General features: G+C 39.4%; 1 protein-coding gene across 6 annotated transcripts in view; it reads right to left on the minus strand.

The window, feature by feature from the left end:
* Positions 1–21,883, minus strand: part of LOC127452596 (semaphorin-6D-like) — a 206,965-nt gene that overhangs the window by 95,853 nt on the left and 89,229 nt on the right. For all 6 annotated transcript variants that reach the window (XM_051718187.1, XM_051718181.1, XM_051718182.1 and 3 more), the window contains one exon: positions 20,354–20,501. The gene's annotated coding sequence lies outside the window, so the exon portion shown is untranslated. The remainder of the gene's footprint in view (positions 1–20,353; positions 20,502–21,883) is intronic.

A 21,883-nucleotide genomic window follows, 5' to 3' on the forward strand; every position in this document is an offset into this window, starting at 1 on the left:
CCACCCTGCTGTTGCTGGGCTAAATTAGAATTTGACTTAAGGAGTGTCGGGGCAATTATTGAGGGTCTGCCCCTGCACAACACATGGTGGAGAGAGAGAAAGTGAAGTCAGAGAAAGCTTATGTACATCTGACAGCACAAAGATAAGATGCCATTATCACGCCTCATAAAATAGACACAATCACCCTCATCCCAAGCCACATTTTTAAGTTTCTAATCTACTCTGAACAATATCAGTGTGTAACGGGAACTATGGTAACCGTAGTAACTATTAATATGTAGACAATACCAGTCTGAGAGTCAGAGAGAGACAGATACATGTAGACAAGAAAACACTACGACAAGGGATGGATATAGGGTCAGTAGATATTCAGAGATCTGTATATAGGTATAGGGCAACTATTTGATTCATTTTGGGAATACAATACACTAGATAATAATTGTTCAAATGCTACTATGCTAATGTGTAATCTACAAGATGTCATTTAAATGCAGAAAATCTCTAAATATTACTGAAGCTAAAACTACACTCAGACACACCCATAGATCAGTTATCATCACTATGTGTTCTTTATAACACAGTTTGTACACTGTTTCTGAGAAAATAAAAATAGTTGCTGGATTTGCCAAAGTTTGCGATGTTCATGATATTGTGTTTTAATCAAATAGATCTGCAAGAACCACGAGTGGACAGGCTTGGGTCTAAAAGGAATAGTTCACCCAGAAATTAAAATTCTCTCATCATTTACTCACCCTTATGCCATTCCAGATGTGTATGACTGTCTTTCATCTGCTAACTTAAAATGAAGATTTTTAGAAGAATACCACAGCTCTGTAGGTCCATACACTGCAAGTGAATGGGTGCCAATATTTTGAAGCTCCAAAAATCACACAAGTCAGCATAAAAGTAATCCTTAAGACTCCAGTGGTTAAATCAATGTCTTCAGAAGTGATATGATAGGTGTGGGTGAGAAATATTTAAGTCCTTTTTTTACTAAAATTCTCCTCCCTGCTCAGTCAGTCTCCACTTTAACTTTCACTTTCACATTCTTCATCTTGTATTTTTGGTGATTCACATTTTTCATGCATATCGCCCCCTACTGGGCAGGGAGAAAATCTTCTAGCAAAAAGGACTTAAATACTGATCTGTTTCTCACCCACACCTATCATATCGCTTCAGAAGATATGAATTTCATCACTGGAGTTGTATGGATCACTTTTATAATGCCTTTATGTGCTTTTTGGAGAGTCAAAATGTTGGCATCCATTTACTTGCATTGTATGGACCTACAGAGCTGAAATATTCTTCTAAAAATCATAATTTGTGTTCTGCAAAAGAAAGTCAGTCATCCACATCTAGGATGGAATGAGGGTGAGTAAATGATGAGAGAATTTCATTTTTGGGTGAACTGTCACTTTAAAGTATGCAAATTTTGAGCATAATGACATATTCAACTTCCCTATTAGAGTAATGTGTCAGAAATATTCAATAATTTAATCCATATGGATAGGATGGAAGTAAAGTCTGTACAAAAATCAACAAATATATTCTTCTAATTTGTTAAGGGTTGCTTCCCACTGGAATAGTGGTGTGAATAAATGTGCTTCGATTAAAGGAACCAGAGGCATCTGGCGTCACGTGGGTGTCTGATTTGTCTGTGAGAGGTCATGACCGTCTCACTATCAATGCCAGTCAGCAATCCCTTAGGGAAGAAAGGGATCTGCTGCGGCCACAAGGGTTCTGCCTTCGTGACAAGGTCAGTCCATGGGAGGAAAACCCTGGCGGGCTGAGCCGGGCTGCACCAGTGCCTCTGCTGTGAGGAGAATGGAGGAAAGGAGCAATATCATTCTTCATCTCTTGCACCAATGAAAATTCCTCCTCATGTCATTCCCCTCTGAAATTCCAAGAGGAAAAGCTGTCAGTAAACATCAATGTCTGGCTTGATTAGCATGAGACTTGGCACGTGATATCCTGTTTTTGGCCTCAGATGGCACATCCATAGACCACCCACGTAGTGTCTGATATTGAAATCGCTCACAAAAATGGCAAGAGCTGGCTGAACTCATGGGCTAAACTTGAGTTTACATCTGTTAGGCTGCCTTCTACACAATTTCTGTGAGTCAGGGTTAGGATGACCAGTTTTTATCAGTCCACTAGGATATGAAGTGGTGTTTGCAAGGTAGACGTTTGATACAATGCGCACCTAAAGTCCCTGTGAAGTGCCATTTTTTAAAATAGCCAATAAGGACAGTCCCACACACACATTCCTCTGTCCACTGTGCTGCTGTTAGAGAGTGAAGCTGTACAGAAACCTAGTCCGGCCACTTTTCCACTGACTTGAGATCCAAACAATGATCAAACTGATCCTGTTACTACACAGTATAACCAGCCCACAAACAAAAAAAAAAAATTAAAAAAAATAATAACTTTACAAATGACGAGGCAGGAGCTGTTGTGCAAGTCATGAAGATGAAACAGAAACAATCGAATAAAACATTACAATATATAAATGTTTTGAATCACACTGCACTAAATAGAAAGAGCGAAGAAAACCTACCATATACCTTTGGACAGTTTGGAATATGATATGATACTTTTAGGTAAATTTTAAAGCTTTATAGCGAGAAACTATCCACTGCCATTGTATTAAAAAAAAGGACTGTAGATTTATTTTGGAGCAATCTCTAAAAGTAAGATCTGAATAACCAAAGTACACTTTACATAATGGCCAGATGGCCCCTTCCTGCCTAATTTGGCAGGACAAAACAAACTGTAATGAGAATCAGACTTTATGCCAATAGTCAAAAGTCTGTCTCCATGAAACAATGTCACATCATACACTGCCATGCAAGTTAACTGACCTGCTGCCTCTTCCAAGACAAGGATGTGTACAGTTCTACATATTGTTGATATCATGTGAGAGATCATGACAACTTCACATGGTACAAGCACATTGCAGCAATCACTCCACAGCAGGAAAGTACTGGCTATGCTCTTGATAAGCATCAAATAAACATTCAGCTAAACTACGATCACTTTTGTTTCCGAACAAAGTATTTTGCTCTTCCAGAGCTTAAAACAACACCACTGGCCAGACATTGACCAGACATCAGAGAGGGATCTGTGCCAGACAGCAGACAGTGGCTGAGCGGATCGATACGAGAGCTGCTGAGACTCTCCTTTGCCGTCTCCAAGCCAGGCAGACTTCACAGACAGCAACGGCATTAGTGGAGTGTTACTGATCCATCCCTTGCTTACGTCCCTTTTCATCAGCCCTCAGCGGCACACATTAATTTTGTAACTCAGTCATATAAAGAGAGAGGAGGAAAATCAATTCCTCTTTTCTTTCCTCAAGAATGACCTGACAGCAAACTCAAACAAAAGCCCAAAATTATGTAGTCTACCTTCAAATTGTCTCACTTTTTTCTTAGACTTTTAAAGTTATGAATGTATTACATGCTCTTTTCTTGATCCTTCTCTTTTCTCCCCCTCTCTCATTAATATTTAAGATTGTTATTTAGAGGCATTACCAGTCTGTATTGACAGAAATTGGAGCCGTCATCCCTTGGCGGGTATTATAATTGGATGGTGAAGTGTATGTGCCGGTGGAGAGGAGGGAGCAAAACATGTTTTTTCCTCAACATTTTTAAACACAGGTCTATTTTTATTATCCATTCTGGTTCTTCAAAAACCCATGGCCCAGGGATGCGAGTGCTAGAGTCATCACATACACATACATATAGGAGCATTCCCGGAGGAGAGCAGGAAGTGGTTGGTTATGTGCAGGGGTAAATGAGGAGTTTGGGGGGAGGCACTGGATGAGTCTTTACCAAAGAAATGCAGTGTAGTCTGTCAAAAGCTGACCGATGCTCTCTCTCTCTTAAACCAAGCACAGCACGAAACTGTTCCAATTAGAGAGATGGAGAGAGGGAGGAAGAAAGAGAGGGCGGGAGAGAGCAGCTCTGATCTCAAAAGGAGCCATCAGGATACCAACAAGGCATGCATGACAGTATTGCAACATAATCAGGTAAAATAAACACAGTACAGATCTGTAATGCACTTTGCAATCTGGAATCTTGCAATTTCTAGTTCAATATGACTTCATTAATAATGGGATTGTTCACCCAAAAATGAAACTTCTGTCATTAGTTGCACATTTATGTTGTTCCAAACCTGTAGGACTTTGTATTTGGAACACAAAAGATGTTGTAGAATGACAGGGATTGGCTACCTCAGTCACACATCACTTTTAAAAGATGCAATGAAAGTAAATGGTGACAGAGGCTGTCCAAAACGTCTACTTTTGTGTTCCAACAGAGAAAGAAAGTCATACAGATTGAAACAACAGTGAGTTCAATGATGACAGAATAGTTATCTCTTTTAGGGCATATTACACAGTATACAATGGGCTGAAAGCTTGTGTTCATGTGTTTTCTGTATACATCTGAAAGGCGTTTTGGAATGCACAAGTTAGCCGCTTCTGCTTCAATTCAAAGTTAGCAAGCGAAAACACTCTGCATCGATGAATTAGCCTAATTGATTAGTTTGAATATTGTATAGTTAAATGTGCTATATGTAAGACTGACAACAAGCGTATGAAATGGGTGCTGCAGTCCAAATTCAAAATATTGGAGTGTTGTCTGCCCCGCCCCAGACTCAAAGCTCATGCGGGTTGCCAGAATGAGTACACGTTACAGGATCCGTTTTCAAGGATTTCTGGGATTTAAGCTGTCTCTATCTATTCCAAAGGCATCTCCAATATTTATCCTTGTTTTACTACGCCTCTGGTCATGGTGGTTTTAGACAAATGGTAAGGCTTTTTAGGTCGGGTGGAATCTGTTATCTCTGATCAAGTTCGTTTGCTGGCTTCCATGGCTGCAACACGCAGTGTTGTTTGCCTGCAAACTTGTTCAAATCTGGCAACCCGGCGGTGTCAAAATACTATTGGTGAGTGGGAAGTGGGCGGGATCACTCAGGCCAAAACATAAACAGAAATTCCGGCCCAGAATGGAAATTTCAAAGTAGAATATACTGGCTGTAGCATTGTTATCGGAGAAGCCAGTATTTTAACTTAGCATATTTCCTAATTCTCTGATGACATATTATGGTCATTTTATGATTTAGTACAGTAAAAATATTACATATAGCACCTTTAAAGGAATTTTCAAAAATGAAAATGCTCCCATGATTTATTCACTCTCATGCCATCCCAGATGTGTATGACTTTCTTTCTTCTGCAGAACACTTTTTAGAAGAATATCTCAGCTCTGTTGTCCTCACAATGCAATTGAATGGTGACCAGAACTCAGAAGGACCAAGAAGGACATAAAGGCAGCATAAAAGTAGTCCATATCACTCCAGTAGTTAAATCCATATCTTCAGAAGCGATTTTATAGATGTGGGTGAGAAAAATTCAAATATTTCTCCTCAATATTCAAGTCCTTTTTAACTATAAATCTCCACCTATGACCAGCCCCAACCAGTAGGTGGCTGAATGGGAAAGTGAAAGTCACTTTCACACTCAAATGTGGAAGTGAAAGTGCAGATTTTCAGTAAAAAAAAAATGAACTTAAATATTGATCTGTTTCCTCACCCACACCTATCATATTACTTCAGAAGGTATGGATTTAACCACTGGAGTCTTATGGAATACTTTTATACTGCCTTCATGTCTCTTTTGGACCTTTACATTTCTAGTCACCATTGACTTGCATTGTGAGCACCAACAAAGCTGATGTTTTGCAGAAGAAAGTAAGTCATACAAATCTGGGATGGCATGAGTTTGAGAAAATGATAAGAGAATTTTCAATTTTGGGTGAAATATCCCTTTAAGTGATTTATTTCTCCATAAAATCACCTATGATAGGTCAACGGCACAATGCAGCCTTTACTCTCACTCAGATAGTCAGAAAAATAGGCACAACAATATATTTGTATGACAAAAACATACATATGATAAGCAAAACATTTGGGGCATAAAACAGACGGCTAGCTAGAAGACTTTATCAAAGCAAGCATAACTATTAACAGAACGAAAGAAAGAAAGAACAAAAGAGAAAAAGAAAGAATCAAGGAAGAGACAGGAAGAGAACATGAGGTGAAAAAAGTTGTATCAGAGCTCTTTAGCAGACAGCATGTAATATTCCCATGTGTCTCTATATGGATAGTTCTGCACCAACAGGATGCACAGAGAGAGACCCTCCGGGTGCACAGACATGCCGAGCTCAGAGCCTCTGTGCCTGGTGAAGAGGATTTGGGAGGTTGAGTTTCTTTACAGGGCACTGATGCTCATCCCCCACCCCCCACCACACACACACACACACACACACACACACACACACACACACACACACACAGCGCAAGAGACTCGTGTCATTTCTGGATGGTTAGTTTCCTGTGACAGGTCTGTACCCAGTTGCTATGTTTCAGTGCCCAGAAACCAATCTCACATGGGCTTGCACACAAATAGCTCTGGATGTTGTTATCATATTTCTTTGACTATTCCATTATGTTATTTACATATTTCTAAATAAGATCCTTTGCAGTTAAATAGAGAGAAAAAATGAAAGAGAGACAAAATAAGTGTTCCAGTCTCTTCTTTAGAAGATTAAAATCTACATCAAACTGTCCTCTGCTCAACAATCAAATACAACACAGACACACATACACACAGAACTTGTTACAAAATTCCATTAACATTCTCTTAAATGTATAACATAAATCACATTTCTTCCATATTTTCTAATAACCAGCCATGACCACCAGCGTCTGTGTGTGTGTGTATTTGTATCAGTAAAGGACAGTTTGATGAGAAGTGCAATGTGATAAGACATTTTGTTGGTCGCTTGGTTTGTATTTAAGTTATATTGCGCTGGCAGCTCCACCCTGAAATCTCATTGGTCCATGATTCATCTCAATTTAGCTGACTTGCCTTAAAAGACTTTTGGTTTGGTATATATCTTCTCTGTGAGGACATTACGTTCCCCAATCCAAACCGTGCACTTTGAACTTAGTACAATCTGCTATTTTCTCATTCAGCTCTTGCCAGAAAAGTGTATAACCAGACCAGCACTGACAGAGAGCTCTCAACAGCTTAGACCACACAGCACACACACCACAACTGTGCAGGGGACCCCTGCAGGACGGGTCACTAGGCCATATGGTCACAAGGTCAATTTCCCCCTATTTGCCATCCAGTCAAGCAGTTCATCACCATCTTGAAAGCTGCAGTGTCAGCTTTATTAAAATAATAATAATAAAAAGAATAGTTATTTTCATTGATCTGAAATGAAATTGATCAGTTCCCTGATCTGTGACAAATACAGATTGAACAAAAGCCTATTTCCAACTGAAATCTTAATAGCTTTAGATTAATTGTCTGATCTCTCTAATGACAAGACACCTGCTGGTGGCACTGCATTTAATCTGATTAATTGGAAACAATATTGGGTGGCACCTGGTCAGTAGTTTGTGTGTTTGTGATTGTTTGAGGTATATTAAATTCCCGATCACATAATGAATGACATAGATTCCTTTGCTCTTCCAATTAAATAATCCCACATGTAATCCTAATCTCAATCTCCAACTCTTAATCTCAATCCCAGACTTTATTAAAAGATCAAATGGCTCAAAAACCACTCTAATTAAGGCTCCAATCATCATGGCCTCCCCCTCTCAGTTTTCAATTTATATTTATATTGCTGTAAATTCATATCGCTTCTACGATCAGTTAATTACCTAGACCCAAGCCAGGATAATTACACTGAAGCAGAGCTACTAAGGGGTCTAAGGACTGTTTACTCAAAAATGAAAATTCTGTCATGATTTCATCACCTTTATGTCATTCAAATCTGGCTTTGGTTACAGAACATGAGTAAACCAATGCCATTAAACATCAATGACGTCACACCTGTTACCACATGTCTTAAAGCACCAAGTTTAAATATACACATACACAATTGAGATCTGACTTCGAAGACAAGATTTAATGGTCTGATTTTGGTTAGTTCTTCATACAATGCTATCATATGGCTTCAGAAGACTTGGAATACAGCGCACAAGTTGTACAGACTACTGTACAGTGCTTTTCTGGTGCTTTTTTGTGTTTTTAGAGCTTGACAACCCCTTGACAAGTTAGTAAATGTTAACAATTTAAAATTATGGGTGAACAATTCCGTTATAAGCACTAAAGGTGAAGTGGGTCATTTCTGTGCCACTAGTCACACCAAACAGAATTGCAAAAATTAAATCCAAATTCTTCAATTGGTCACCCGAACCCACAGTCACACCCCAAACTTGCACCATTGGTTGAGCCAGTGTTGCTGAGTGGGGTTGGATGGGCCACTTAAATGTTTTGATAGTGTCACACAGCCAAAGTGTTTACACACTTCTAGGAAATAAACCTACGAAGGGCTTACTTACTGTATAATTTTTTCTGCATTTTAAGCTAAGATAGAAGATTTAATAATATACAGTATATTTTTTTAAATAATATTTCACCAACCAATAATTAAACATTTCACCTTTAAGTTTTGATGTTCTATTCAAGGATTCTAAACTACAAACTTAGACGAACAGTGTATGTTAATGTGCTTGTGTATGTGTCTGCTTGGAAGAGACAAAAAGTGTGAGAGTGTGCGCCCTTGCTGTGGTGTTATTAAGCGTATGTGTGTGTGTGTGTGTGATAAATGCATTTTGCTTGTCAGATTTGAGATTCTCATTAGTCTGAGCAAGATGCAGTGAGAGGCCATTACTCTTCTGCCTCACGTGTGTCTTTTTGTTTGTGTGTGTCTGTGTGCTAGTGTGCCTAACATCTCCTTGAGAGGGAGGGCACAAGGCACTAAAGAGCAGAATCCCTCTGAGTCATCCAAATTGAATCAATACATAAAGGAAGAGAGGCAGTGTCTGGTCATGACTGAGGTTTTAGTAGTGGCACCAGAAGTCATGTATACACACACACACACACACACACACACAAGCTGCCCGTCCAAACACAGCCAGCAATTTTAAGACATCTCGATTTATAATGGCTTCGACTCTGCCAGCATATCGTTGTAACATGAGACTTACCGCAGACACACAGAAACTCAGCACTTACATTAGTCTGACAGAGATACAAGCTTGGGAGGCCCGTATCCCACAACCACCAACATCATTTATGGGCCTCAGATACAGCATTCCCTAGAGGCAGATCGGATCCATCAGCTCTTGCACTACATGCTACCGAGAGCTTATTTCCATTGTGTTTTTAAATCGCACAAGTGGCTACATCAACTTGGAATTGGAATGTAACAATAAGGTTTTTTTTTTTTTCTGCTTGGTAGCTGTCTGCTATCTCAACGGCAGTAACTTGACAACACAAATAGATCACTAGTACGATTGGGCAAGTGACAGTTCCATCAACTAGTCCAAAACTCGCTCACACTGGCCCCAGGCCATCCTTACTGTCAAGTTCTGGATTATGAAACACAAAGATGTAGTGGGGGTTGGCTGGTGTGGGGAGACCAAAGCATATGAGCAACAGATCGATGTGAAGGAATAAATAGAAATAATAAGAAATGGAGAAGGGGCTTGTGCGCTGCTGTGGTCAGAAAGAGAGGCTATGTAGGGCCTTTGTGGAAACTGATATTTCTTCATCCTCTGCTGTTGAGTCAAGAGCAGACTGCTCTGAGACTCCAAGACATTCCCAGACTCTCAGGTGTGATGGGTAGATATTTCAGCCAGTAAATACGGTACAGGGACCTGCCAGAGTTTATGTATTTTTTTTAAGAGAGTACAAATCAAGCCGTTAAAATGGTTTTGGAGAGTCCCACGGATGCAGTCCTCTGTGTCCAGAGCTAATTAAATAGTGAGGAGGAGGGAGTGAGAGCACATTGAGACCTTGAGAAATACTCCTATCAACAGATCAAAGACATGAATCTTCCCCAACACTCCTCAGGCGAAGAGGGACCAACAGATGAAACGAAAAGGGTCCATTGAATTTGTTGTGAGAGCTGTGCGTATTATGTATTCTTCTGTGTCACACTGTAAAGCCAATTATATTTTCTCATTAAAATGTCAGATGTGCAACAGTGTTATTTCAGGGTTTCTTGGCACTACTGAGTGAAGTGCAGAGACCGAATAAAAGTAGCGTTTAAAAATTAAAGACTTTCAAACTGCTGCATTTCTAAGATACATGTTCCTTTCTTTTTACAATTAACACAAAAAGTACAGTTTGACATTGTATTTTTATTTATTTATTTATTTATTTATTTTGTTGAAAGGTACAGTATCATGGTTGTACGCTTGAATTATTTAAAGTAGCTTGGACTACCATGATACGTGCCCAAAAACCATGGATATACCATGGTATATAAATATGGTGATGATTCAGTATGATGGTACTGTGTACAGTGGTCCAAGTATTTGGACACTTAAGCCACACTTAAAAAAATGATTAATTTCATTGTATAGATGAATATGCAACAAATTATTTTAGACTATTTCTCACAACTAACTTGACATTTCTTGGTAAGTTTTCTTTGAAATAACTGATCCCAAGATCATTTTTAGTGGTTGTATGAAGTCAGTTCCCCTGAAATTCACCCAGGTGTCCTAACAGTATAACCACAGGTGTAGTTCATCACATTAAGTATGTGTCACATTTATGTGTTTTGTTCTTGTTTTAATGTCTTTTTTTTTTTTTTTAAGTTTAGTTCCTGTTCAGGTCATGTGGTTCCATATCATGTTATTTCCTGTTTCCCAGCCATGTCATGTGATTCCCTGTTTTCATGTCAAGTCATGTGATCATCCTGTTTCCCTCCATGTTCATGTGTCTTGTTTTCAATGGTTTATTGTCTTGTTAACTCGTTATCAGTTCTAGTTTGTTATTGGTTTAAGTTTATTAGTCTTGTTATCTTGTTTATAGTTCTGTCTGTTCATTGGTTGTCTTGTTACCCATGTCCATGTATTTATACCCTCATGTTTGCCATGGTCCTTTGTGAGGTATCGTGTTTGTGTAATGTTGGTTCTATGGTCAAATCAAGTCAAGTCTGTTTTGTTTCATGTTTGATTTACGATTTTAGGATTCCATGTTTGTAATAAACTGCACTTGGGTTCTTCACATCATCTCGTCTTCGTCTGCCTGTCATTGCCTTGCCTGGCATCATTACAGAATACCTTACCTAACCATGAACCCAGCAGTTCAACTCCTACGCCTACGTCAGGGGAATCGTCCCCTGGAGGAATATGTAGAGGACTTTTGCGCTCTGGCCTGCAGGGTCGACTTTAATGAGATTGCCCTCAAGGACTGTTTCCGTTTTGGGCTGAATGAGCCGGTCTCCTCCCTGATGCCTGATGAATGGAGTACCTACAGCCTAACTCAGTATATCGACCATGCCCTGCTGATAAGTGGTTCACCGTTCACTGTGGGGGAGGTGGATAATGAGCCAGCGTCCCACATCATGGTCACCGAACCAGCGTCCCACGTCATGGTTGACAAGCCAGCATCCCAGAGTCTGCTCCATGCCATGTCACAGCCACGCCTCAGCCTGCTCCATGCCATGTCACAGCCACGCCTCAGCCTGCTCCATGCCATGTCACAGCCACGCCTCAGCCTGCTCCATGCCATGTCACAGCCACGCCTCAGCCTGCTCCATGCCATGTCACAGCCATGCCTGAGCCTGCTCCATGCCATGTCACAGCAAGGCCTGAGCCTGCTCCATGCCATGTCACAGCAAGGCCTGAGCCTGTCACAATAACGCCTCAGTCTCCTTCACGCCATGTCACAGCTGAACCAGTCTGCTCCATGCCACGTCACAGCCAAGCTTCAGTCTGCTCCATGCCATGTCTCAGCCAAGCCCCAGACTGCTCCATGCCATGTCACAAGCAAGCCTCCACTCCATGGTCCAGGCCCGCTTCCACTCTACGAGCCAGCACTCACACCTGCCACGGCCAACGAGTCAGCATCCACGCCTACCATGGCCAAGTCAGGATCCTGCCGTACCATGTTACCACGTCATGCCATGTAGCCACGTCATGTTTGTTCTTTTTTTCATGTCTTTTTTTTTTTTTAAGTTTAGTTTCTGTTCAGGTCATGTGGTTCCATGTCATGTTATTTCCTGTTTCCCTGCCATGTCATGTGATTCCGTTTCCATGTCAAGTCATGTGATCATCCCGTTTCCCTCCATGTTCATGTGTCTTGTTTTCATTGGTTTATTGTCTTAACTCGTTATCAGTTCTAGTTTGTCATTGGTTTAAGTTTATTAGTCTTGTTATCTTATTTATAGTTCTGTCTGTTCATTGGTTGTCTTGTTACCATTGTCCATGTATTTATACTCTCATGTTTGCCATGGTCCTTTGCGAGGTATTGTGTTTGTGTAATGTTGGTTCTATGGTCAAGTCAAGTCTAGTTGTTTACGTCTGTTTTGTTTCACGTTTGATTTATGGTTTTTGGATTCCACATTTGTAATAAACTGCACTTGGGTTCTTCACATCATCACGTCTTTGTCTGCCTGTCATTGCCTTGCCAGCCATCGTTACAGTATGGCAACCAGAGTGTCCAAATAACTTTTGCCTTCATTTTGAACAATATATACATTGTTTCACAATTTAAAACCTAAAAAAACATGCTTTTTCTTTGTGCTATCTTTTTTTAAATAAATGCACAACTTGGTTTAATTTTTTGTTATCTAATGTAATGAAATTCATAAATTTTTAAGTGTGCCTTAAGCGTCAAAATACTTTTTGGGGCCACTTAATATATCATATTACAATTATATTACCATTTGAGACCATAACTGTACCATGATACCATCACTGTACTTTTTTTGTTGTTGCAAGGGTTACTTAATTATCAGCAGATGTGGCTGTCTCTCTCATAGTACACTGACATCCAAAGTTCAAAAAGAGGGTGGGCATTAACCATTCAGAGGTCTGGTTATGCCCAAAATAGAATTAATTCATCTTCTGCCAATTATTTTGGACCCATGGGCAGGGCCAAGTCTAAAAGTAGAACACTATGTTTTACTTTGCTTATCGGTAGAAACAGCTCAGGTCAATCAGATAGTAAATACTTATCTACTGCTGTAGAAGTCTTACATTATTTAAGAAAAAAAAAAAAAAGAGTTTTTTTGTATTGTTTTTTTGTTGTATGAAATATGAATTACCCAAATGCCCTCCAGCCACATTTATCCATGATCCAGGTTGAAGGAGTCAAACTTTACTAAAGCAGTACTATGACTGAAGTAGAATGCCAGTGGATACATCGCACTTTACCTGCTGCAAGATTTAACATTACATTAAACAGACTGAGAATGTGCATTAACGGTCCAGCTCACTCACACCGGCCCCATGAATATTGTAATGTGACCCCCAGATCATAAACACAGAGTCTCTGAGACTAGCAGATGAGTGAAGGGCTGTCTGCCTTGCTGATTTCAACGACTGGTCTGGCCACATGGATACCGCTCCATGCAAGCTTCATTCTGATTTCTGAATCATTCCGACAGGGAAAAGACTGTTGAAACCATGCCAGTGAGGGCCAGAGGCCTGACAGAGAGTCACATAAATGTGTGTGTGGATGAATGTGATTAAGAGTGCTCTTGCATGTTGTGCAATTGAAAATAGAAAGACAGAGGAGAGATAAGAAGAGGGCAGATGGTAAGAGTGATTCATTGTGTCTATCGTACAATTGTCAGATGAGAGGGTGTGAATGTCTCGCACTCAGGCCAGAACCCTTCATGAATAAAAGCCACTTCTCCACGTCTAATATGCATATTAATAATGAGTTTCCGGCAGCTGTTCTGATTAATTATTTTGTCAACACTATAAGGGCGTTTTATACAGTATGCTATCAGCAGCAAGCCTAACACAAAAGTGTCAAAAGTATCATGATATTACCATGTTTTTTTTTTTTTTGGACAAAGTACCATGATTGTTTGACATGTACCACAGTAATACCAAATTTTTTACGTGTATCATGGTAATATCATGGTACATGGTAAAATTTCATGGTAAAACCATAGTACATGTTCATAAATCATAAATACCATGGCATACAAATTTGGTAATTGTTCAAAACAAAGATATATAGTGAGCCGCAAAAAAGTATTTCAATACTTCAATATTATATTGCATGTTGCATTGAAGTGATGAACAGGCCCAGATGGAATCTGCACACTCAGAACTAAACATAAAGCTCTGCAGAATTATGATGTCTGTCATTCAAAAACGTTCTACGCATTCCCCTCGACATTTTTTTAAAAATTTGTATTAACTATTTTGGCTAATTTCACGCTTTCCCCTCAAAATCTGTGCAGAAAATGTAAAAAAAAAAAGAGAATCTGTCTTGCTTGTTTATAGCTAATAAAACAAAGAAAATTAATTGCCATTTATTCAAAGAAACATCATAGAGCTCAGGAACATCTGAAAAAGTGAGTATTATTTTTTACTGAGTACCTTATTGTTCTTTGACTACACAAAAGCAACATTCAGTTAAGATTGGTTGTGTAAAATCACCTCTGATTGGTCAATGACATGAGGCAGACGCAAAAAGCCAAACTCTTTTATTTTGCGCAATGTGTGCTGCTAGCACTCATGCACAACAAAGTGGAGTGATTTTATGCTGCCGTTTGGCAAGCGGGGCTGCTTTCATTGCCGCCTCCGTTCTGTTGCCTGTCGCCTCACTCCCATTAAAATAAAAAACTGGGAACATGCGGTTACTGCGGACCATGTTAAACGGTGCCATTCTGTTTTCAAGCAGAATTTCAAAAAACTTACAATTATAAATGTTTGATTAGTTGCACGATGGCAAATTCATAATGGAGTACTCTAAGGTGGTTAACGGATCTTATATAATCTCTCAGTAACTGAACATGAATCATTGCACCTCTCTCACACGTGTCCTCACTCTCATTCTCAACAGCTTAATTTACTGTATCAATGCTGTCATATAACCCTCTGCAGGCATCTGAAATGGCATCTCGCCTCGCTTCCACGGCATTCATCGGAGACCAGCAGGAGCTGAGCATCATGGCATCCATGGGAGGAGAGAAGGAGGGGTAGAACATCCAGCTAAATGCATTTATCTACTGTTGGCAGCTTTTCAAGTCTGCAGCTGAGGCGAGATTGTACAGGAGCATATGCTAGCACTCTGCTCATGGGCCAATACACTCACAAGTAAACAAATCTGTGTATGTTGCTGGTAAGTGTGCACTTTGTGAGAGAGGATATCTGTCGTACAGCTTTTTTTCAGGGAAAGAGTGTGAGACAAAGTTTAGCATGAAGCCAGACCCAAATCAAGTAGTGAAGGGTTGAAGAATAAGAATAAATGTGATAAATGAAAGAAAATAGGATCAACCCAAGTTCCCAGTTCCTTAGAAAAGCCAACAGAGTAAGACAGGTAAAAACTGCATGTGTTAGAGTGTGAGACAGGTTCTTCTGCATAGGGCAGAGAATGAGACAGGTTCTTTTTGGTGGGGTAGAGAGTGAGACAGGTTCTTCTGCCTACAGTAGAGCGTGAGACAGGTACTTCTATATGGGGTAGAGAGTGAGACAGGTTCTTTTGAATGGGGTATAGCATGAGACAGGGTCTTTTGAATGGGGTATAGAAAAAGAGTTTATTCTGCCAGGGGTGGAGAGTGAGACAGGTTCTACAGCATGGGGTAGAAAGTGAAAGGATAAAAGCATAGTGTTGAGGAAGAAGTTCTTCTGCATGTGTCTGAGATTGAGACAGGTTCTTCTGCCTGGAGCAGAGAGAGGGATAGGTTCTTCTGCATGGGGTAGAAAGTGATACATGCTCTTTTGCCTGGGGTAGAGAGTGATACATGCTCTTTTGCATTGGGTAGAGAGTGAGACAGATTCTGCAGTATTTGTACATGGAAGTACAAGTACTGTACTTCCATCCTTAACAGCCTGGTTTTCATTCATCTACTGTTGCTAAGCCTATGGCTTTGGAAAATTCAACATCTCTGAGATCTTTCATGAACTCTAAATTTCATAAAACTTTCTTCGCTCTCAGACAGTCAGTGTGGGTAAATGTGTGGGTTTGCACAATACACACTATATTATTTAAAGTTAGTGTAACAATGTGACTGAGTATAATCCCATGATTGCCTATCAGTGGTTATGGCAAGACAGGAGGAGGAGTAGCAATGTGGATTACAGATGTAAGGCAAATATGAGTGTGAGTGAGAGTGTGTGTGTGTGTGTGTGTGGGTGTGGGTGTGTGTGTGTGTGTGTGTGTGTGTGAGTGTGTGTGTGTGTGTGTGTGTGTGTGTTGGGTATCTATCAGGATTACAGAAGTGAGGCATGTGTGACTCTGGAAAATATAATTCTGTGAGAGTCAAAGTGCTACTACAGGGACTTGGAGCCATCTGCTTCCTCCTGCCTGTTAGTCTCAGGGCACTGAAGCTCAGAGCTCAAACAGGCGCCAGGACACACACACACACACACAAACACACAGGGAAATAACTAGCGGAGCTGGTGGTCAAGGAAGCAGACCAGGAACCAGGAAGCGATCAGTCTGAAACCAATGCCAATCTGCTGGTGAAAATGGGAATTTCACCCCAAGCAGAAAGCCAGCTTCTGATCATGGTTGTGTAGTGGAACTAGAGGGACTGTTTGCATAAATCCTACATAGGCCACTTTACATGCACCCTGAAGCAAATGCAAAATCCCAATTGTTCCAGACCTTCGTTCCCTGTATCGTTCCAAAACAAATAATTGTAATAGGGGTTTTCAGTCATTGAAAACAAGAGACAGAATTTGTGGAATACTCCAATAGTCCAATCGGAATAATCCAACCATTTTCTTGAAGCTAAAAGTAGTGCATCAGATGATTGCAATGAAATTCCCTCTCCAGAGGGTGAGATTTTGGCCAAGCATAGTAACACCCCCCCCCCCCCAACCCATAAGAACTCCTCTATTTGTATTAAGAGGGCTGTCCAGCCCGACTCACTCACCCAATTACATGAGTTGGGGGTGGGACTATTTGTTTATTCAAATCAACAGCAGAGAGCAGGCGTATTTGGAAAGTGGTTTATGAACAATGTTTATTTTTGCAATTCCGTTCGGTGGTTGGTGACTAGTTACTTTTCATGTCAGTCAGATGGTTTCTCAATGTCTAAGTGGACAGTTCTTGGCCAGAACAAACTACAAAATGGACGATACTTCATGACAGCAGTCAAATATAGGCCCCGTTTACACTTGCCATTAAAATACGACCTGTATCAGTATGTTGTCCACATATGCATTGAAAAGACAAGCGTAAACATAAATGCGGTCGGAATGTGTTCTGATCTGCATGACCTGATTCCGAGGTAGTCAGGGACGCATTGTGGTCGGTTATCAGCGTATTCTAAATGCAATCTAGCCATCATATCTGCATTCATGTGTCACACAAACCCTGCCCACTATCATTATGTCACCTCATCTCGCCAAGGGCTAATGGCACACTAATGTTTTCCTGGCTGTGTCTCCCGTTTGTAAGTGTTCTTTTGTTGTTGTCCTGGCCCTTTAGAGAATTACTTTGATCTTTTGTACACCTGTGTAAATGCTAAATGACAATAAATTGAATCATGAACTTACAACACCAGCATTCTGTACTTTGTTTACATAAAGCAGTCATGACTCGCGACAGTAGCAAAAGGATGCAAGCTTGCTTTCGTATCTTGTCTGCAGGTTGATAGTGTAGGGTCCTATTTATTGAATATTCTGATATTATTAACTGTTTGACAAAAGAGAAAATAATGACATGATTTATATGTCTTTAGTTCTTGGCTTGTGTAAGCATCAACATTGTGCATCAAATATTGATGATATCGCATTACGTGGGTAATATTAGAACCAGTAGCGTTTTTATTTTATTTTTTTTCAATTTGGACGGATCCAACCCAACAATTAAGTTTATCTTCATACTTATCTTCTCATAACACTTCGTGAAATATTATCCAATTCTTCTATATACAAATTTAAAATTTTTCGAATTTATTTTACTTAGATTTTTATCTTGTTGGCACTGTTGAGGAAAGCCCCTTTCAACTCAATTCACCTAAATTAGAACATAAGAAAATTATGCATTAAGGTTTTCTCACCTGACCTTTCCGAAAGTTGTTACTGGCCTATACAGTGGCACTCTTCCTCACCTGTAGGGTTCAGCTCTATACTGGATCATCCATAATACACAGAGAACCACCAGGAGAAACAGTGTGATGAAATTTGAGTGAATACCACTACGAGCGGTTCTCTGTGGCCATCAGTGGCCTTTGAATTAATATGTAGATTCCAGGACAAAAGAGAAGGATCTAGAATGGGAGTGCTTACACTGTTGTTTCTATTCTAACAGAGAGCAGCAGGGAAGAGAAGAGAGGAAATAATAAATTAAACAATGGTACTGCTAAAATGATGTGATGCCATGTCAGTTTTAGTCAAAGCCAAGTGTGTGACCGCCGGTCATTTCATTGAACGGCAAACATTCATCATACGTTCCTTTAAAACAATGGGCTGCTGTACCCAGAGCAGTGTAGATCAGTGAAGTAACATCATGTCATCGTAAATCTGATCTAAGATCTCCAGCTTCGATGTGACTGAAAGGCAGTCACGTCTCCTACAGTACCAGTGCTGTAAATCCTTTTGTTCATCACTCTCATATCTAAATATCCTTAAAGCAAATAAGTTAACTTGAGAAGCTAAATTGAGTAGGATAAGACTTCAGAGAAGTAATCCTGAATTAAGTGGTAACAAATTACAATAAGGTTGTGCACATTAACATAAGCTAATGCATTAGGTATCTAGCAATGAACAATATTTTTTACAGCATTTATTAATCTTGGTTAATGTTAATTTAAAATCTATCGTTATTTTTAGTAAAAAATGACTTATACAGCTTTTAATGTTAATAAATTCTACTAATAAATGTATTAGTATCACTCATTACTTAATATGAACTATTGCATCAACTACTGTTTTTATATACAACCTTTTTCTAAAGTGTTGCTAATAAAATGAATAGTTCACCCAAAAAATGGAAATTCTCTCATTGTTTACTCATGACTTACTTTCTTCCACATAACACAAATGAAGATTTTTAGAAGAATATTTCAGCTCTAAAATTCTGAAGCTCCAAAAGCACATAAAGGAAGCATAAAAGTAATCCATACAACTCCAGACGTTAAATCTATTTCTTCAGAATCTATATAAGTGTGGGTGAGAAACAACAGATCCATTTTTTGCTATCAATCTCCACATATACTTTCACTTCTACATTCTTCTTTTGTTTTTGGTGATTCACATTCTTTGTGCATATCACCACCTACTGGGCAGTGAGGAGAATTTATGGTAAAAAAGGACTTGAATATTGATCTTTTTCTCACCCACATTATATTGCTTCTGAAGATATAGATTTAACCACTGGAGTCTTATGGATTACTTTTATGCTGCCTTTATGTGCTTTTTGGTTCTTCAGAATTTTGGCACCCATTCACATGCATTGTGAGGACCTGCAGAGCTGAAATATTCTTCTAAAAATCTTCTTTTCATACACATCTGGAATGGCATGAGGGTGAGTAAATGATGAGAGAATTTTCATTTTGGGGCAAACTCTCCCATTAAAGGTGGAGTAAGCAATTCCTGAGAAAGACTGTTGATATTTGAACTCAACAGCCAAACAAACACACCCCTCCCTTCAGTGCTCCACTCCTCCAAATTCATGCACGCACAATAGTGTTGTGTGGATCGGTCTGATCCACTTTGTTTATTTTCACATATACAGAGCGAGGGCTGTGTACAAACACTAGATTTTTTTTTTTTTTAAGCGCACACACAAAACGGACAGCTAGCGGACCGTGAAGAGATATTCACGGAATTTGACAAAAAGTGTATTGGATTAAAATGACTTTACCTTTAAGTAAATTTTAAAATAATTTTCAATAAATTTAGTTAGATTTATGCTTTAAACATAAAGAATGGCCAGTGTGATTAAAAGTTAACTTTACATTTAAAAATTTAACATACATTCTCTGAATACAATTATTAATGTCGAAGGCAATTTTGCTTCTCCAATAAATGTATCTTGATAACAGATGTTAATATATTTTTAATACAAAAAATACTGATTGAGAAAAGGTGTTGTTTTTTTTTTTTTTTGCAGTGTTATGACAAGCTTTAGATGCAATGCAACTTGCATGGGTTCTGACAGATCCATCTGCTTCTGTTAGTTCCACTGATCTCAATCTGATGCTGCATCTCTGTAAACTGTTGTGTCAGAATTGATTTTGTTTGCCATGACGAAGAGAGGAAATATGAACTGCCATGTCCATGATGACAAAGCAGGAAACCTCAATCACTGTAAGTAGAGAGAAGCGAATTCAAAACTTACTGTTATCCTCAGACAAGATGGACTGCGGTGGAATCAGAAGAATATTTGGTGTTTCCAGTCCACTTTAGCTCTCACTGGTGTCGATGAGAAGGGAGAGGGGAGCAGATGGCAACAACAACGAAGACAAAAGCTATTTTCAGTCTAGACCCTGTGTGAGAGAGAAATAGAAAAAGGACATTATATTTAAGTTCTGGCTGTGTTGGAGATTTGTAGATTAATAACCACTGGTTTGTAGGTGACTCATGTTGACAGGAGATGTGAACTGGTCAGTGACCTGAGACAGAGGAAGATTCAGAACTTGACACTGCTCAGGAAAAAAAAAAAATCCCACTTTTACCACTGCTTTAAAAACACTCTCTCATAAACACACACTGCATAACTCTAAACAGGACCAGATGTTTCTGCTTGGGAGCCGATCTCCCATCTGTGTGTGGAGAGAAGAAAGCAACAGCACACTTTCTAACCTCATTAACCCATTTCTGTCAAAAATGGCAGAAAAATCATGGCTGCAATTTGTGTTTAACACACAAAAATCTATACATCCATTAAAGAAATAGTTCACCCAAAAAGGAAAATTCTGTCATTGTTTACTGCCATTATTTATCATGTCTTTTGAAACCCATATGACTTACTTTCTTCATGTTCAGGAACACAAAATAAATTGTTTCTAGCAGAATGTCCAAGCTGCACTTTTCCATGTAATAAAACAGAATCAAACCGGCAAGGTAAAACTTTAAGTAAATATTGACTTAAAATGAGGAAAATTAGTAGTCAATATGATGCAGAAGTCTTGTTTCTTCATTATTTTATGCTGCATTTTTGTCCTTTTTGGAGCTCAAAAATGAGCTGCTTGAACATTCTGTTAAACTTTTCCTTTTGTGTTACACAGAAGAAAAGAAAGTCATATGGGTTTGAAATGCCATGAGTTCAGTTAATGATGACTAAATGTTCATTTTTGGGGTTAACTATCCTTCATATGGTTCCTTCTATAGGAGAACATTAAACTTTTATGGAGGTCTTACACAGCTGTGCAGCACTAAAACCGACTGTAGAAAAGGAATATGGAATTCCTGAAACAGTCTATGTGACTGTGAATCACTGATTCAATTAACCAGTCCTGGAATTCCATACTCCTGAAGCATCTTTTAAAACCCCTGGTGTGGCTGGGGGGACTGACTGAATTTCCCGGAACACTTTTGTGCAAGGCTATCACATTCTGACTGCAGTAAGCCTTGCTAACTGCTAGTGAGTTATAGCATGTGGCTCAGGCATTTGCCCCTCTCACCCTTCTCTTTCCATCATTCACCCACTCACATCCCACCCGGGGGATGTGGGGGCAAAACTCATTCTTCATAAGCCAGAAACTGGTGCCTGAAGTTAACCATACAGTTTATATATTACACTACAGAGGTGTACAACACTTACAGATTTAAGCCTATTGGTTTTGTTAAGACCATTCATTTTGATGAACAGTTCCCAGACATTTCTGGGCATTGGATGCATATGCTAAATGTATACATAAAGTTGAAC

The sequence above is a fragment of the Myxocyprinus asiaticus genome, chromosome 15, assembly GCF_019703515.2.
Source record: "Myxocyprinus asiaticus isolate MX2 ecotype Aquarium Trade chromosome 15, UBuf_Myxa_2, whole genome shotgun sequence".
Taxonomy (NCBI): Eukaryota; Metazoa; Chordata; class Actinopteri; order Cypriniformes; family Catostomidae; genus Myxocyprinus; species Myxocyprinus asiaticus.